The sequence below is a fragment of the Pleuronectes platessa genome, chromosome 14 (genome assembly GCF_947347685.1).
Source record: "Pleuronectes platessa chromosome 14, fPlePla1.1, whole genome shotgun sequence".
In the NCBI taxonomy this organism is placed as follows: Eukaryota; Metazoa; Chordata; class Actinopteri; order Pleuronectiformes; family Pleuronectidae; genus Pleuronectes; species Pleuronectes platessa.
Genome location: NC_070639.1, coordinates 11,414,223 through 11,432,707, shown reverse-complemented (window position 1 = coordinate 11,432,707; position 18,485 = coordinate 11,414,223). Strand labels below are relative to the sequence as shown.

General features: G+C 44.2%; 1 protein-coding gene across 4 annotated transcripts in view; it reads right to left on the bottom strand.

The window, feature by feature from the left end:
* Positions 1–12,176, bottom strand: part of mid1 (midline 1) — a 29,864-nt gene extending 17,688 nt beyond the window's left edge. The window contains exon 1 of one of the 4 annotated variants that reach the window (XM_053440570.1): positions 12,001–12,176. The gene's annotated coding sequence lies outside the window, so the exon portion shown is untranslated. Of the gene's footprint in view, positions 1–3,385; positions 3,633–5,178; positions 5,408–12,000 lie in introns of those variants that run through there. The other 3 variants (XM_053440575.1, XM_053440574.1, XM_053440572.1) reach the window with 3 other exon arrangements.
* Positions 12,177–18,485: the final 6,309 nt, after the last annotated feature.

Sequence of the window (18,485 nt, the reverse complement as noted above, 5' to 3'; positions counted from 1 at the left end):
TGAGAAAGCATCAGACATAACAACCAATCGGATTCATAAAGTTCAGTTCACTCAACAACAACAAATGCTCTCAATAAGAGTTTATAATAACCAAAAACCATACATAAAATCATAGTTTCATATCACAAAGCCGATAATACATCTATATATCACCAAAGCCGGATTAGTTGGTTTGTTTCACAGCAGAATCATGAGGCTAAAAGCAAAGCATCAGCAGATATGACAGGTGTGACACCGGCACTTTGTCAAATGCTGATGAACTCGAGCAGGAACGTAACATTCTGAGGTTTACTTGATGAGGGAATAATGGGTCATTTAGAGATGAAACAATTACAATGTCTCAGATAGGAAGACAATTTCCCGCTCAAGCACTTTCTAATCCCTTTGGTCATGGTTTTTTATCAGCCCTAATCACGGCTCCGAAGCGCGTATTTAGCGACTGAGGGAGTGCGATTGCTCTTTGTCTTCTTTCCCGGGGCAGACACCTAACATATTTATCTGTAATCCTGTCCTCACAGCATAGCTGTGACCAATGTGTGGCCTGTTGCTGCTCCCTTTAAAATGCAGCCAGCTCAGCAGCGGCGCGCTCAGGCCTAATGTGATTTACAGCTGGAGCAGCACGGGCCAAATGATTAGACTGACAAATGTACCTGGTCTGCAGCTGCACATATTACTGAGATTAACTGTGCAAGGTTCCTGGCCACGACCAAAACCCTTTATTATTGCTATTTAAACGATTATGGACGGAAAGTTAATTACAAATCCAAACATTTGGTCCAGTGAATTGTTTTAATCTGTCAAACAGGATCACGTGGGAGATAATGACAGTGCCAGAGGAAGTTTTCACTCTGCACTGAAGTGGGAAACTCATGTTAAACACAGACTGTAAATAAAGGTGGACCACGTGTTTCCACTTCCTGTCACTATACAGAAACGAAGCTGAAACATCCTGGATACGAATGCGGCCATCTTGCAGCCTGAATCTGCGCAGTAGCATTTAGGAGGGATCCAGGGATGAAGCTGTGGCAGCATGTACCGGTCGATACATGAGCTCGACCAATCACGAGTCAGTCTCAGCTGTCAATCATAACCTCCATCCCCGTTTTCATGACATCAGATAACAAATTAAAACCAAACTTATTAGAAAAATGAACACTGCAGTGTGATAATAACTACCTAAAATGACAGATCTTTGAGAAAAAATAATTGATCGTGTACTCCGACCTTTAATTATAATCCATGTCCTATCCATTAAACCAGAAGAGGAATACTGTAGACAGCCACCAGATGGCGATTGAGATGGTCTGGCTTTACATGAGGAGGCTGCTTTAAATACGGTCTATGGATCTGAATCCGATAAGTAAAATGTGTTGCTGGTTATCTAGTGTTTGTCATTTGTTCTCTCCTCATAAAATAATTTCAAAACTAGAAGTAATTTCCTCTCTCAGAAGCTAAATGCAAATATTTCAACTTATATTAATTAACAATGTGACAAGTATTGTGATGATAAATGATACTTACTGATATAAAATAGTTTATCTTGATATAACTGTCGGCCATATCTTCCCAGCCCTGGACTCAAGTCTTCCTTCACACTAACTGGATGTTATATCTCCAAACGAAGAAAGGTCTGTAATATTTGTAGCTGCTGTGTGTCTCACAGACTCAGAAGTGGAAACGAAGTCTAAAGGTCAGTTAAACTTTCTGTCTGTGTGTTTTCCTGTCTGTGCAGGTCATGGTGGTCAGCAGCACAAACTGCACCCAGCTCTCATTTCCCCTCTGCGGCTTGGCAGGTGGCATCAGCGGGAAAACACCGTCTCCTCCCCACAACCACAGGAGCTCCACAGAAAGTCAGTGGCTCTCCAAACATGGCGGCTGCAGCCTGCTGCTGCTTAAAATTCCATTTTTGCAGAAAGACGCGTCTCACGCTGAGCGCTGACCTATGAGGAAACAGCATTCATCATGAAGCGTCTGACTGACACAGGGAGGTTTGAAAGCCGGAGGGAAAACATTCACAGAGCGACATCTTGTGGCGGATGCGTGACACACAGCAAATGCCTTAAGTATTGATTTAATTTAATTAAATTTGTTACGCTCTTCTAATCTGTAACTGTTTTATTATTAGTAGGTCTATATAATTATATTATAATATATAGTTTAGTTTTATATGATATTATGCCATTTTTTGTTATAAGTTGTTTTCTATTGTTCTTATAACTTTTATCATTTCTATTTCATTATTATCTTTTTTTCTAATATAATTTAATCCTATTATCTACTATGTTTTCTAATATTTGCCATCAATTATCCATTCTAACGTGTAAAGCACCATGCAAGTGTGTTTTGAAAGGTTCCATATAAATAAACCTTATTGTTAGTTACAAAGTACCTACGTCTCTAAATATGTTTCAAATGTTTTAAAATCCAACAATACATTATTTTGTATTCCTTCCAGTACCACAAGTAAAATAAAACCCAGACAGTAACAACATCATTATTCACAAACCCCCCCTCCAGTTAATCTCAGTTAACCCTTCACTTAAAATCAATGCCGTGTGTTGTTTTTTCTACTGAGAGCTCCGAATGTGCTGCCATGGTGACAGCTTAATATCTATTTGTCACGGCAGCGATCAGACGCCTGGGTGGGAAGATGTCTAACATTCCTCCTCACCAGAACAAGATAAGTTACTAATTAATAAGGGATCCGACAACACACCCCAACTGCAACGTCCCACTTTTTACCATCCGTTATCTTCATGTAACAAGACTCCTGTGTGCTTTTATGTGTGTCGGCCTGTCACAAACTGGGGCCAGATTTATTACCGCGGCACATATGGATGTTGAACGGGGAGAAACGTCTGAATCTTTTTATCTTATCCGTGAAGCAAATGGTGTTTTGCTGCCAGATTATGGATAAAAGGCTGGATCTGTCTCCCCCGGCTTTGGCTGCTCCTTTTAAGTTTGAGTAGAGGTAATAAATATACTTTTATGATGAAACAAGAGGAAGAATGTGACTGTAAATTCAGGCATAATGGGATTACCCTAACCAAAACACATTCTTTCAGCCTGAGCCCATGTAGGAAAGTATATTTCAGGAAACTGCAGATATGCTGAATTTGAATCTCTCCTCAGTGCTTTTTTTAAATCACAAAATTCCCCTTGGCCTCCTCACTTAGTCACCTTATCCCTGAAGGATTACCCACAGTTGAAAACATGCAGGAATCTGTGATCACAACAAGGCCGAACAGACTCAGCACTTGCACAGAGCACTGCTGCCTGGAAACTTGTAAATATGTGATGACTCAATGTTTAGGCAGCAAACACACAGAGGCACAGCAACATAAAGTGAAGAACAGACTGAATTAAAAGTGAACCTGTGACTTACCCGCCACATGATTACATCCATTAACAGGCAGCGGAGGAAAAGAACCACCTTCAAACGCCAGTGTAGATTATTTGGGGGGGGGGGGGGCTCTGCACAGATCATCCACTGCAGAGGTCAGAGCTCGGATCAATGGGCGACCGGTCTCTGCTGCTCCATGTGAGGCTCTGACCCTCTAACCCGGTTCCCCGCGTCTGCTGCCTGTCAGCAGGGAGATCGAAACTTTCCACCCTTTTTTCCCTTCCTCTCACTGAGCACTGTACCTAACTCATCCACCAACGCAGTGGGCTGCAAATTGTTGCATTAGCCAATCGCAGGAGAGGGGCAGGACCTCTCCGGTGGTTTGGTCTATCACTCAGTGCTATCAGAGCATGGAGTCCTGCCATAACGCTCGTTAAAAAGAAAACTTTCATCCTCAAAAAAAACGTGTTTCTGAATAGCTGAGTTGCACACCACAAAAACAACCCGTGCATAAAAAACACATTTCTCTGCGACGTTTGGTGAGATGACATTCACAGATAACATCGACCACGACTGCTTCGCCTTTCCTGTCAACAGACGTGGTCTGGATCACTGCTGTTGGACACATGTTTCATACTTGAGGTGAGTTTAAAATACACTCGCATGAATCTGGAACAAAATACTTGAAACATTGCAACACTTGTGTGAGACACTGTCTTTTCTCATTTATGTTGTGAGTAGTGTTATTTTGTTGATGCATTTTCAACAGGTTTTTTCCTCTCTCTTGTCGAGGGCTAAGGACACAGGATGTTGCCCTGGGAGGTAATTTGTGATTCATGAAAATGGGCTATACAAATAAAATGTCTTTGAGTTTGATTGATTGATCTCCAGAGCAAATTCCAGCTTAGATAAACGGAGGTAAATTCAGAGATGATCCTTGTTTCCCACAGAACAACCATGTCTTTAATAGTTGGTTGCTCCGGATGTTGATCAAGAAAACCGCACCAACTCGACAACTTAAGTTCTTATCAGTGAATCCACCCTTTAGTTTTCTCATGGAAACACATTCACGGAAAACATGAACACGCAGGAATGTGCTGCGGCTGCGACAGCTGACTTACACAGAGCAGCAAGTTCTCTCAGATTCTTCACATCTGCTCAGCAGTCTTCAGCTACATGGAAAATGTTCCCCAACATGTGCTGGCTGACACACTTGGCACCCAAACAGCGGCGATGCTGATCACACAATAAGGTACCATAGATTTGCCTCGGCTCCGGGTCTGAGAACACGCTCGCTGGGAAGCTGTTGAGGTTTGAGGTTTGTAGTTGGAGGCGATGTTTTACCTGAGAAGACCTTGTCAGCCACGTCAAATCAGCGCTGTTGATACAGTGACTCTGTGTAAAGCAAATGTTTCTGTTATGCGGTAGAACCGGCGCACACGAGCCACGGATTGATTTGGAATAGCAGCGACTCCGAGCGCCTGCCAGGAGTTCTTGTGTTGCAGTTTCGCCTGCAGGGTTCAATAAAGTATGAAGGCGAAAGGTGAGAGCAATGTAAAACAACTTAGATTGTAAAGTATGAGAGGGCAGATAACGACTTGAGGAGTCACATGAACACACTGGTATCTTGGTGATTCCAGGACACAGTGCAAAATACAATAGGAGCCCCAGTATGTGCATAATGTGCAAAGTAACTGATAAAAAAAAGTTACAAATCTGCGTGGAGGAAACTGCTCGGATACAGCAATGCACATTTATTGAAGTGCAGCAAAACTTTCCCAAGTCCAAAGTCGACTTTCAAGTGCCCCCCACTGGAATTGCAGCTCATCCCTTACCTCTCGGTCTGTTAGTCAGTCAGTCAGCCGGTCCATAGTCCAGGTGACAAACAGCAATAAAGCCCGGGAGGAGATTTCTCTGAACACACCGGCTTTCCTCAGAAGCCTCCCCTCAGCTCCTGCTTTTCTGTCTGGGCCCTGCTGCTTCATCTGTCTCACCGTTTATCTCTGAAATTCCCTTCACACAGTTTCTTCTCCTCCTCTAATCCTCTCCAAAGGAAGCCCAACCCGGCTCCTAACGCTTCCACCCCGGCGCAGACTTCTCAGGCTTTCTCCCTCGCTTTGTATTATTTCGTTGGCTGAGATCATTAACTTACTCCCATGAGAACACAAGGAGGTAAATAACCCCCCCTCCCTCCTTCCTGTGGGAGGCTGTCAATCACGTCTGATGATGAGGCGGCGAGGGGGGGGGGTTGCTTTCAGCCACAGGAGGAGGCGCTCCTGATTGGTCACCGGGGGGAACAGAGGTGCCCTGCGTGACAAATGGGAGCGACGGGGATGGATGGGCCTGTCGGGATGCTCAGCTGAGGTCACGTGAACCTGTATAATAGACTTTTTAATGCAGCGCGCTCATTTACATGTCATTCAAGAGGAAAGTAAAGCCGAGGAAATGAGTGAGTAATCAAAACGCTGGCGCCGCAAAGGTCTCGTTAACGCGGCGGAGCTTCAGAGAGAGCCATTTGCGTTCTAACATGATTAACTGCAGGTGAACGCCCGGGGTCAACGTGAAGAATCACAAGCACTTTAAATGGCTCTCTGGTGCAGTCCGGCCACTCGCTGTGGGGAGACTGGGAGAGCGGCGGGAAGCTCCCGTTGCCATGACAGTGTGGCGAAAGCCGCGATGCATCTTGGCACTGGAGCCAGGTGCCACTCTAATCTTTTCACTGGCAAACCTTCCGCTCGCTCTTCACAGCCTGTTTGTTCCTCAGTCAAGCCCACTGCTGTCTGTCACTCTTTCCAGCGGCCCCTGCCAATCCGAAGACGGCTGCGTTTTGTCGGGGGGGGGGGGAAACGACACATATTGTGACTTTGTTTAGCAGGACACTGTTAGCGGTAACCTGAGAGGGGGGTCACTCTACTCCCACTGACCACAGCTCCCCTCTTGAGGCCCACAAACCAGGAGAGGCAAGCGGTCGATTCAAGCATTGGCCTCTTGTGTGAGTTATTCTGCCCACGTTACTAACACACTAATGGATTTGTAAACAGCACAGCACAAATCAATTTCCCGTGTAAAACACACAGACAGCATTATCCTCACACCGCTAATCAGTTGTGCGCCGCAGATTCGGTGATTTACAGCAGCAGGGAAATGTGCACGAGTGAGTATTTGCAGCGCCGCCCGAGGCCTCGCGGCGCCACTCAACGGAATAATGACCTCGCCACTTCACACGTTCCCATCGAGATTCATTTCACTGCAATGAGACGCCGTAAAACTCATGACATTCACATGGATTCATGGAGCAACGGTGACATTTGAGGCCAGTGGTTTGTTTTTTGAAAGGTGAAAATGCTTCACTGCTCCAGGAGCCATCCAAACTCGCATCCCTCTCTGAACTGTAGGAAACATTAAGTGTAAAAAACAAAAAAGTCTGTTTCCTCTGTTTTAGACATCCCTAAAAACTTGTCTGGGCTGCGGTCTGAGTGTCTGTCCCCACTTCGCCCACTGGAAACCCAAATCCAGCCTAACTCACAAAGTCTCTGTCTGCGGAAATTGACGGAAATAACAGCTGAACTTCCAGCAGTCCAAATAAATATCAGGCACAGTTTATAAATCCAAATATTTGACATCTTCGACAAAAGAGAAACTGAATGTTCCCACGTAGCAATTAATAGGACATAAAGTAATGATTTAATCCAGTCCAGATGTTGGGAGGCTGACAATAACAGTTATGTGTTGTGTTGATGTATTTGTATAAGTGACAATCAAGATGATTATGTTCTAGGTTTAATCCCTGCAAAATTACTTCTGGAAATTAGAGAAAAAACATCTTGGATTATACTGTACATATATTCCCTTATCAATAAGGAACAGCACCGTTGAAATAATTATTCAAAACAAATGAATATTCATCCCCACTAAATAAGGCCATTTGCTGCCTGAGGCGGTTCTCTCAGTGGCGGCTGGCACATCAAGCTGTATTAATTGGAAAAAGACCTGAAAAGGGCCAGAAAAGGCCTCCTGAAGGAGAAGATAAGAAGTGGGAACAAAATAGGCTGTGAAATATGATGATGGGGGAGAAAAAAAGAAACAGCATTTCTCCCAGGGAGCAGACCAGAAGACATTTGTAAGCTTCATCATTATGTTCGAGGGGTTATTCTTCACCTTTCTGCAGCAGCCATTAGAAAGTGCATTGAACAAAGGAGTCCTTAAATATAAATGTAATCTGCGGCGTTCAAAATCCACGTTATGCAGAAAAGAGAGAAATAGGAAACACATCTGATGAGAAGAAGGATAAACTTCAGCAGATATTGCTGACTGAATCAAATCATCACAAGTTTTTGCAATGACACAGCAGCCATAAGTAATAAACTGAATAAGCCTGACTTACGTGCTATTGTCCCGGGTGATCCTCTAAATCCCAGGAAGATGCAACTCCCCCTGACGCCTCTCTCTCTCTCTCTCTCAGTTGCACATGGGTGGAAGACAAAACAAAACATGCAGAAGCATCCTGGCTACACTCGTCTCCTTCCACACTCCCTCCCTCGTGGGCTAGAGCTCCCCGGCCCCACCCCGCCCTGCCCGAGCCCCAGCCCTGAGTTCACGCAAGCGTAAAACATGCCCAGGAAGCATCACTTGCACTGGGCCATCTCGTGGATGCTGTGTCCATTAAGGCTCAGGTCCACCAACCAACCAACCAACCAACCAACCAACCCCCTCCTCCTCTTCCTCTCTGGGGTTGTGTGCTCTTGCCCCGGGCTCCCCGCCCTCTCAGCAATAAAACAAAGAGGTAACAAATGGAGAGACAAAGGGGGTGGGGGGGTGGGGGGGGGGGGGGGTGCATAAACCTTGGGGACCACATTGTGATGAGTTCCTGACTACACAGGCAGGCCCCCGAACAGATGGGATCAGTCTCCAGGGCTGTGCTGCGTCGATGCATTTCATATTCGGCTCCGTACAAACCGAAAGGAAAAGGCACTCATCAGATTGTGCACCGCATCCGAGCAAGAGGACAAAACAGAACATCTTCATCATGTCGTGTTTGTCATTGAGCTCTCAGCAATTAAACTCTGGCTGCACACGTCTAATTGAGTTAGAGCGCGGTCGTCTTTTTTTTCCGGAACAAACCCTGATCTGAGCGGATATAATTGTTTTTCCCCAACTAGGACGAGTCCAAAGCCGCCGCTCCCTGGTTTTGCCAGTGAACAATAAGATGAGCGCATGGCCGGACCTCATCGTGGCAAAGGCTCCAGATTTTTAATTGGTTTCATCCCCGGGGAAAATAACCAAGCAACACACCAAACATCATTAAATAAATGAACACGTTAGTACCGAGCCAATTAACACTCACCGCAATTTATCTCCAACTCTCAACACAGAGGTGTTACTCAAGGTGATATCCCTGAGACTCTAATTGCTAAATGCTGTTTATTGCAAGAATTCTGGGAAGAATCAAGAGTGTGCCAAAGAGCTGCTGAGCCAATAGCATCAGCCACTGTCTATATGCATTCGGAGCGCTTTATGATTAGCTGCTAGAACATATAGGACTGATGAGGGCATTGACCCGGAATTGATTCTTTTTCCCCTGGAAATGCTGCAGCCTTGTTGGCGCTGTGTTTTGCCAACAACGGGATCGATGCTCCGTCCAGTTCTCCTCTCTGCTGCGTTGTAGGAAACAGATTAATGCTGTGGTGCAGACTGGTGTGATTGAATTCTGTGTAAAAGAAGCTGTCTGAGGCCTCGGCGCCGGTCTGTGCTTCTGTCACTGAGTGCTATTAACAGTTGCAAACTGGATCCCCGTGCCCAAAATAAACCTTATGCAAAAACCAAGGACAACACAAACCCTGACTCTTACCTACAGGCCCAAAGAACTAATGAATATTCTAATTAGATCTGTTGTCACACTCCATTGTCGTTCCTTTTGTCTGTTTGGATTGCATAATCTGGTGCGGGGGCGGATCCAGGGGCGGATCCAGTAGCCCCTGGCCCCAGCTGAATCTAATTGGCCACTGAAGTGCCCCCTTCCTGTCACACTAACAATAAATATGACAATTTTTTATGTTTTATAAAAACAGCAAGGAATGACTTAGGACTTACTAAATCCGGAAATTGTGCATCGATGTTGGGCATATAAATGGCCCCTTTGTGTTAATCGTGGCCCCTTCATGGCCCATGATGATGAAAAATCGTAGATCTGCCATCGATCCAGAGTGACAGGAAATTCAGCCCTGACTGTGATGGCACACTTTGGTGCCTGATGGTCTCAGTTGGTTCCCGAGCCCATGTAGCACCAATGGAATCTTCACCTTTTAATTGTAATGAGCAGGACCATTGAGACACTTTGGTAATGTTTGAAGTAGTGTATGAAATTGGTTTATGATCTGCTGAATGTTGAATGATTAAAACAAAGTTATGATATGATAAAAGACCAAAGACCATTACAACCAGTTGTTCTTTGACTAGAAACACAATAAATGTCTGGAACAGCCTCATCGGAAATAAAACATTGACTGAGTTTTGGGAAAGTAAGGTCATGTCTTATATTTAGTCCTCACCACATCCTCATAGCCTGAAAGTCTCTGCTTTTATTTTGTATTTTTTCATGAAAAAAAGAGAAAGATTCTTATGAAAGGGTGCGGTGAACGTCTGCTACATTCTTTGCTGCTCGGAGAAGCCTGTAATTGCTTCCAGCTTCTGAGGGATGGGAGAGAAAAAAATCGGAGCGTCACATCTTTATCAAGAATCTCCCTTCAACAACACTTGTGTTATCTTATCGTGCTGCCGAAGCACTCAAACACCCTCGCGTCTGCAAACTCCAGCCGAAACCCAGCTCCTGAATACACAGACACATCGGCAGCGGCATTAGAGACATTATATCTTCAATGTAGCCAGGTAGAAAACCGCTAAGAGGACACTCGAGACCCACACACTGTTCCTCTGTCCTCTATTCCGAGAAAATGAGACCTCCTACACCAAGAAATGCTGGAGGAGGGCTGAACATCTGTTGTGGTTTGTCGTGTTCATGTGTCCAAGGAGACCGTCGGAGCCAGAGGCAGAGGTCCAGCTGTCGGTATCTGGGTCGGCTGCATCCGAGCTGAGGGACGATTTCAAAACACTGGGGTTTGAAGCTGCTGCAGTTTGCACCATCAGCGATAACCGGCGTACAAAGAGAAGAGATGGAAGAGGCCGGTCTGTGCAGCGTTACTCGATGTATCCGGAGGTTAAATGACAGTCAGAGCGATCGGTTTTCTCCCTGGTTTCAGTGTGGCTCTAGAAAATATTCCCACTTTACTCTCCATCCACATGTCAACAAAGCATTCCTTCAAGACTGAGGAGAGCACATTCCTCCGGCTTGGCCTGAGAGGCACATTCTTCGGAGGTCAGCATGGATTAAACATTTGCGCTTCCCGCGGAGGTATCGTTGATATAACAATATTCTTCACACACACACACACACACACACACACACACACACACACACACACACACACACACACACACACACACACACGCCACTTCCATGAACAGTTATTGGCTCTAACAATGCGACTGTACCAGCTTCCGCTCGCGCCCTGTCACAACAAGCAGGCCCGGAGAATTCACAGCTGCTGATGGAGCTGGCACCGCCGACCTGACGGAGACAGTCGTGTTTATCACCCGGGGGGGGGGGGGGGGGGGGGGGAAGGGAAGAAGACGCTGAGCCGCGCAATAACAGCGAGATTCAAATCACCACACGTCCAACGCTCTGAGGGAAAATAAGAGTACATTGAATTGTCTTCTCTTCACGGGCCAGTTTATACAATGGATCTAATTCACCAAACAGAAATACCGAGAAAAGAAAACTTAGGTTTCATTCTCTCCAAACCGAGGGAATGAGGGCATCTCAGAGCAATAGCAGAACCAGATGTGTGCATGGGGGGAACCAAAATGAATTAACCAGAGTTCCCTATCCGCAGCTATTTGGCACAATCACGCCTTCTGTTCTCGCTCAGGCCGACATAACATTGCTTAAGTTCACACCAAAAAAAGAAAAAGAACTTGCCGAGTCATTGAAAGTCCACGTTTACGCTTACAAATACAAAAGAACCTAGAAGCACACAATGAGAGAAAGTAAGAGAGTAATTGTTCCCCATGCTCAAGAAATGTGTTTGTATTTTTGGCTGGAATAATTTATTTGCCAGCAGCAGTTTTGTGAGGAGGCAGATTTCTCCTGTCAGCAGATGTGTTGCATGTGCAAACAAGACTGAACTTGATAACATATCTGGCTCCGGCTCTGAATTAACGCTCTCATACAAAGCAACACAAACAACCAACACTCCTCCAGTGATTGTGTCAAATGTGCTGCCTTCGTCCTGTGAAAACCTGGTTGTGCGTCCCTGCATGTGTGTGCATTTAATTTTGAATCCTGACTGTGCGGCATGTAGAGAAATCCTGGTACTACACATAATGTGAAGTTAATGACGTGTGTTACAGGAGAACTATTAAGCATCTTTGCCGAGGCAGGAAGTTGATTGAGCCTAATGCATCAGCATTATTTCTGATTTAACATTAAGTCCCGCAGGATTGTTTCTTTATTGCTATTCTGTGAAACTAAATTTAAGACCCAGCGCTGATTAAACTCATTTAGCTCAATACCACTTAATGTTTCTTTTATCAGATCTTACCTGCTTCCCCATGGCTGCAGTGTTAAGTGTCTCTCCCCGGTGAATAAATACTAGGCTGCTACAGAGCATGACTGTGGAGCAGCTGGCACTTCCCCTGAGGTGAAACAGACAGGAGGCTGAAGGTGCACTGTCTGCATGTACACTCCCTTTTCGTCGGGGGTGTACACACACACACACACACACACACACACACACACACACACACACACACACAGACGAACACACACATACCTCACTGACACACACTTCGTCCTACTCATCTGCTCTACAGGTTTGCACAGGAGACTGGAAACACTTAACCCTTTGGTGAGCTGGCGTTGAGGAGGACGCTCATTAAGTCCACACATCATCCTGAAAATCAGCCCAAAACTCTCGTCTGATCACTGACAATAGCAAGGGTGCTTTTAACAATTAGATTTCCACATAATATGCAGGTGAAGAGAAAAAGAAAAATGTGAAAGTGTGTGCGAGGCTGGATCGGGTGGTGATATATTGTAAATCACCATCTGATAATAGGGATAAAGTGCTTCTCTCCTGCGCCACAGGCAGCTCCATTGAGTTACCAAGCGCATGAAAACATAAGGCTCAAGCTTAAGCATCCACAGAAGCCAGCAGCGGGCAGAGAGCAGCAGAAAGAAAAAAAAATGCTATTAAGCAAGAGAGAATTGGTTTCTCCGCCCTAATGAGAATTCATCATGAGACGGATGAGTCAGCCTGCAAACACAACTCCAATAATGAGATCATATCTGAGGAATGGGGTGTTCATCCCTCAAAACACAGAGTCAAGGGTAGAGAGAGGTTCAGCAGAACTTCACTGATCAGCTCCTGCAACTTCTAAACATTAGTATTCACGCGGCATATGTAAACCAAGGTGTTATGAGGTTGTGATCTGCACCACATCAGAAAAAGAGAACTCGCATTAATGCTAAGAAAACTGAGGTACAATTTTCTCTGGGTATATTTTCATTTCTTCTGGGGAGCAACATTTAAAGCCTGTGTGGTCGCGCAGGCTCTGGCCAAAGAAAAGCTGTGAGCCACACATTAAAAACAAAAACTGCAAAAACGGATTGGAGCGCTGTGGAGAATGAAAAGGGGCTTGTGGGGGGGTGGGGGGACAGAAACCTGGGACTCTATATAAGCCCGGGTAGGTTCTTTTGGATTAGACACAGCAGAGTTTCAAACCACACAGGAGCTCCAATAAATACGGCTAAAGCCACTTTATTTGCAGAAATAATAAAATGGTGCAAAGCCTCCTGGATTAGCGCCCATCCACACAATAAGACATCTTGTTTAACCTTGATTTTGGAGGGATTGTGGGAGGAAATTGCAAAGTAGTACATGAAACGAGGTTATTATACTTTTTAACGTCCCCGACCATCGCCTGAATATTTAAGGTCACATTAAACTCAGAGACAAACACAGATATTGGTCTCGAGAAGCTAGGTCCAGGAGCTGATCGACAAAGACTGTTGGAGAGGTTTGGTTTTCATCCCTCTCTGTTTGTTGGTTTGTTTGATTGGGAACAAGATCACACAAAATCTACTGGCCGGAATAACAAGAAACCAGGTGGAAGCGTGCATAATGAAACAGGAAGGAATCCATCAAATCTTCTGGTATCAGTTGTATATTTCTAAACTGCAGCCCGCTCTTGTCAGCAATTCCAGGATTAACAACACTTTTTTTGATAAATAGAGTCAATCCTAACAAAGCAGCCTCAACAGTTTGCTGTGCACGCTCACATTCAGCCTTTTAATTTGATCTATTTCTTCATCCTTTCCTGTCGTCTTCTGAAAAAACACTTTCTCCTATTACTTGTTCTTCCTCTGACAAAGTGACAGTTACGCAAGGGGCCACGGTGGCAGGGGGGGGAGTTCGTGCTCCTGCAGTTCAAACCTTTTTTTCCTGGAGACGGATACGAAAAGTCTCAGTCTTTTATTGTCGGGGGATTCAGGGATTAAAACCAGTCACTGGAGATTCATAAGAAAATATTTGAAACTGAACTTGGAGTCTCTCTGTTGCATCGATCTGGTCTTGCTCTGAAGGACTGAGAGAATACTGGATCAGCCATCAGGGTTAGTGATTTGTCCATTAGGACAGATCAGCATGGATTGAAATAAACACCGACCGCAGCAGACGTCTGATCAAGCGGATTAACAGGAAAGCATGGCCGCGCATGTGAGAGCCAAGAGTGTGTGGTTATTATTGTCAGGCTGAGACAAACAGATTGTGCGTGTCTGTTTTGCGAATGACATGTTGGTCATGTCACATTGTTCCGAGAGATAAAGGAAATAATGGAACTTTTTCAGATGACATGCTCGGAGGCCGATGTGCTCTTGAGATTTTCAGATTTTCATTCGTACTTTGGCCTTCTGGGAAAAGAAAATAAGAGACAACCTTTCATAAAATTCCCAGAAGGCCACTGTAAGCATGTGTTCAATTCTGCTGAAACTATTGCCATGCTTTTGGTGAAAGATATTCGGATTGTGAAAAAATCTTTTCAAACTTGAATAGAAGATATAAAATCCACGTTTCTGGTTACGAGAGTAAAACAATCACCGTTTGTTCTCAGGTTCATCCTTCTCTGTATGAGGGCCCACATACACATAACTGGGTTCCACTGAAAAGTCAAGGCTCTTTAGAGATGATACCTTACAATAAGAGTTTGACCAGAGGTGAGGTTGACTCAGATAAAGGAAACACAACTTTTAAATCATGAAACTTCTCAAAACTTTAAGTTTGAAATTGGACAGTTGATTTGGACTTGATTTTATTTTTTCATTCATTGTCAAGTCTTCATGATTAACACTTAAGACATCATCTGATGGGGAATAATGATCTGATCAATATCGGCTTCAGATTGTCTCTTACTCTATTTTTTTATAGATACATCCTCATGTAATAATCCCACCAAGTTGATGATAATCTTCCGATGGGCTGTTATTTTGTACACACACACACACACACACACACACACACACTTACACAGACAGGCTTGAAAATAACATCCTGCCTTCGGCTACACCAGCATGGAGAGGAATGCAACTTTTAAAACTGTTATATATACGATAAAAAAGGTCGAGTAATTTGCACTCTTAGATTTATAGTGTGTTTCTCTACGTTTGGTGGTTTTGCCCGGTAGGGGGTTCAGGGCCACGGTAGTTGTTGCGGGGGAGGATTGGTCGTGGTTGTTTATGAGTTTTTAACAGATATTGAACTTCCGAATTGAATCAGCGGCCTGGAAATCAGTGCACTGCATGTCTGTTTCATAAGTGTTGTCAAAAAGCAGGAAAAAAATGTCAGAAAATGAAGTCAATAAAGATGAAACAACAACATAGGAATAATCTGCCTGCAGGAACCTGGAGGACACAGAGAGAACTTCATCTTCAGAACATCTGTGTGACGTCTTAAAGGTGCTGATTAAATCCTCTGTAGTATAGCAAACCTCTTTTTCCATGATGTTTCTTGTATATATAAAACATTTCAGATTATTGAACTGTGTCGTATACGTTTTAAAATAGACGTATAGGCCATTAAGGCAAGTAAGGCAATAAAAATATCTCTTGCTTTCTCACAAACACACACACACACACACACACACAGTTTGCAGGTTCGCTGAGCGAGAATCACATCTGTACGTGTGCGTAGGTGTCCCATGAAACAAGCCTGATAACCACCAGCTACAGAGGGAAACATCTGGTTGCTGTAATTCCTGACGCCGCCCGGGACTCTTTGTTTCAGCCATTTTCGGTTTGTTGCGAAATCGCCGGCTGCAGACTGCCTTTCAGTGTCTGTGCAAATAGAGCTCTGCTAACACGACTCAAGTTGTGAAGTATTCACAAACCAGCCTGCAAAAGTAGCCCACTGATATACTGAGGTTGACCCGACGTGATCCCCAGCGGCACCATCTGAAACACAGCCGGCAACCCAGCTAACCTGCTGCACATCAGAGTAGAGAAAACCATTGATGGAAATGTGTGCACTAGAATCATCAGTGTACGTGTGGCAGTACGGCCACATGCCTACTCACAGTCTGTGTTCCATAGGATGTATATGGACACTGATGTGATTGGAAACAAACATTCAAATGAACAAATGTAGCTGCAGGTTCTGGGTGAAATGTGGACGTTGTTTCGGAATGAGGTAATATTAATCAGATATATCCCAACTGGAGCATGAGGCAGAGCAGATGGGGGGGGAATCAAATGAGATTTTGTGAGTTTGCGGGCGGCATAAACAACAGCTCGTCACTGAGATGGTAGAAAACAGGAGGGAGGAGAATAATGTTCCCCTGGGTGTGTAATCTAAAACCATATAAATAAATGGTTCTGGAAAACTAAAGAAATCTAAGTAGAAAGCACGGATTGAAACATCAGCACACCTCCGAGGAAGAGGGAGGCGTCGCTCGGAATCAAAAGCAAGTTGAAAGATGTTTGAAGTTGTCTTTCGAATCCCATTGAATCACTTATAAAAGTATTACATGTGGCTCAGGAAGTGTTGAACTAAGAGGTTGACAATACTTGAAAATGTAATTTTTCTTGAAATAAACTTTATCACCGACTCAAGACCACAGACTGTTTATAAGGGTGGATGACACGTCTCCACTTCCTCCCACTACCCAGAAATATAAATATCAATCAAAGGCAGTCTCAGCTGTCAATCGCGATGTTACACCCTGTTTCTTTCTTGCATCAATAACTACTAATTACTTAAAACCAGAAAGTATCTTTGAGAAATATATATTGAATGTGTATATTTACTTTTATCTATTAGATGTTCTGTAGTCAGCCACCAGGTGGCCATCGATACACTTTGGCTTCACTTTTTGGGAGCTCTTATGTCGGCCATCTTTATATGCGGTAAATAGAAATGAGTCATATAAGCTGTGAAATGTTTCTCTGCAGTTCATATTCTTCGTCCAGACACACAGACTCAATTCAACTCTGAAGAAAGTACATTCTTAAATAATAAAAAGAGGAAACAGTGCGGTAAAAAAGAGCATCCGGAAATATAACTGCAGCACATGAACTTAAGGTGACAGTTTTATTGGTACACTCGTACGATGAAATTCAAAACATTAACACTGATCTGGAAGCAAAATGTGATTAAATTGGATACGTGTCCGCTGTTGGACAATGTAACAATGATGGCGAATGAATCCATGAGGTAAAAACCATTAACATGAACGGCAAGTGGATGAAAATCTGTTTTTATCATCTTAAATCCAGGTTCTGGTAATAAATGATAGACAATGTACTGAGGCTTGGTAGCATTTGGTTTAAAGGTGTTTTGTGCCTAATGAGCTCCACTGAGCCCCGTTTTCGCTCTTCTTAGATTTGTACATCAATCTCGACCTTGAGGCCCCGGGGCCGCCGCTCTCTTGTTTCTGGACATTCAGCCTCCTTTTGGTCTGTGACCTTCCTCCGTCCTCCCTGCAGCTGCTCCTGATGCCAGTGAGCTCACTCAGACCGGATGGACCCCCGGCTGGGAACAGTCGCGGCCCTCTGCCAGAGGATCATCTCACATCCATCAGTGCTGCAGAAAGATAAGACGCCAACTGAAATATTCGATCTTGACTGTTTGTTTTCAGGAGGCAGGTCACAAATGAACTAAACAAAGCCTCTCCAGGGGATCTTCCCCTCATGTTTGGGCTGCTAGTGATCAGGATAATGAATGTAGAGAAAATCTGGTGCAACTGCGATGCAGATGCAGGAGTAAAAGCAAACAACCGTGAGGTTGGATTCTCAGTAAAACGCATCCAGATATCCTGTTGTGCTCCGTCTCCCTGCTCTCACCAGAAAGTGACTAAGCGGTGGCCAAACACAGCTCGGCCCACACACAGCTGCGGAGCCAGAAAGTAAAATCCGGAATTTGCAGTGCTGAGGAAATCCCCCGGCTTTGTTTTAGCAAGGGATGAGTTTCATATCAGGGCAAAGAGCTTCACTGTCAAAAGATAATCAGCTTACTTATGACTTATGCTGCGAGCGAGGGGGCGTCTCTCTTTATCTACAGGAATCTCTCAAGGACTCGTCTTTTCCTCTGAGATCACCTCCTCCTCCTCTAACACCCTTACATGCTTTACTTGTACCTACTGTGCACTTTCTCCAGCTGAATTCCTGGTACTTTGTCGTATTTGACAGATTTAGCATTTAGTGCATGTACCCTGAAGTGACGTTTGTTGTCCCTCACTTGTAAGTGGCTCATGAATAAAGTGAGCAATACTTTTAAAGTCAAACTTCCAGCAAACACATCACTTTAAGGAAAGTCATAATTTTGTTGTATCCTCCTACATTTTGTTTGCATTATTGCATACTCACTGGGAGTACTTCTTGCATGTCCAGTGCTATAAATGTTAATATTTTGTCATATTTTAGTGTCTTTTCATCTTCTCAGCTCAGTTTTCAGATTTTTATCCCCACGAAGAATTTGTATTGTTGACAGAACAAAATTTACTTCCGAAAGAGATTGTGTATTGTAACAGATAAAAA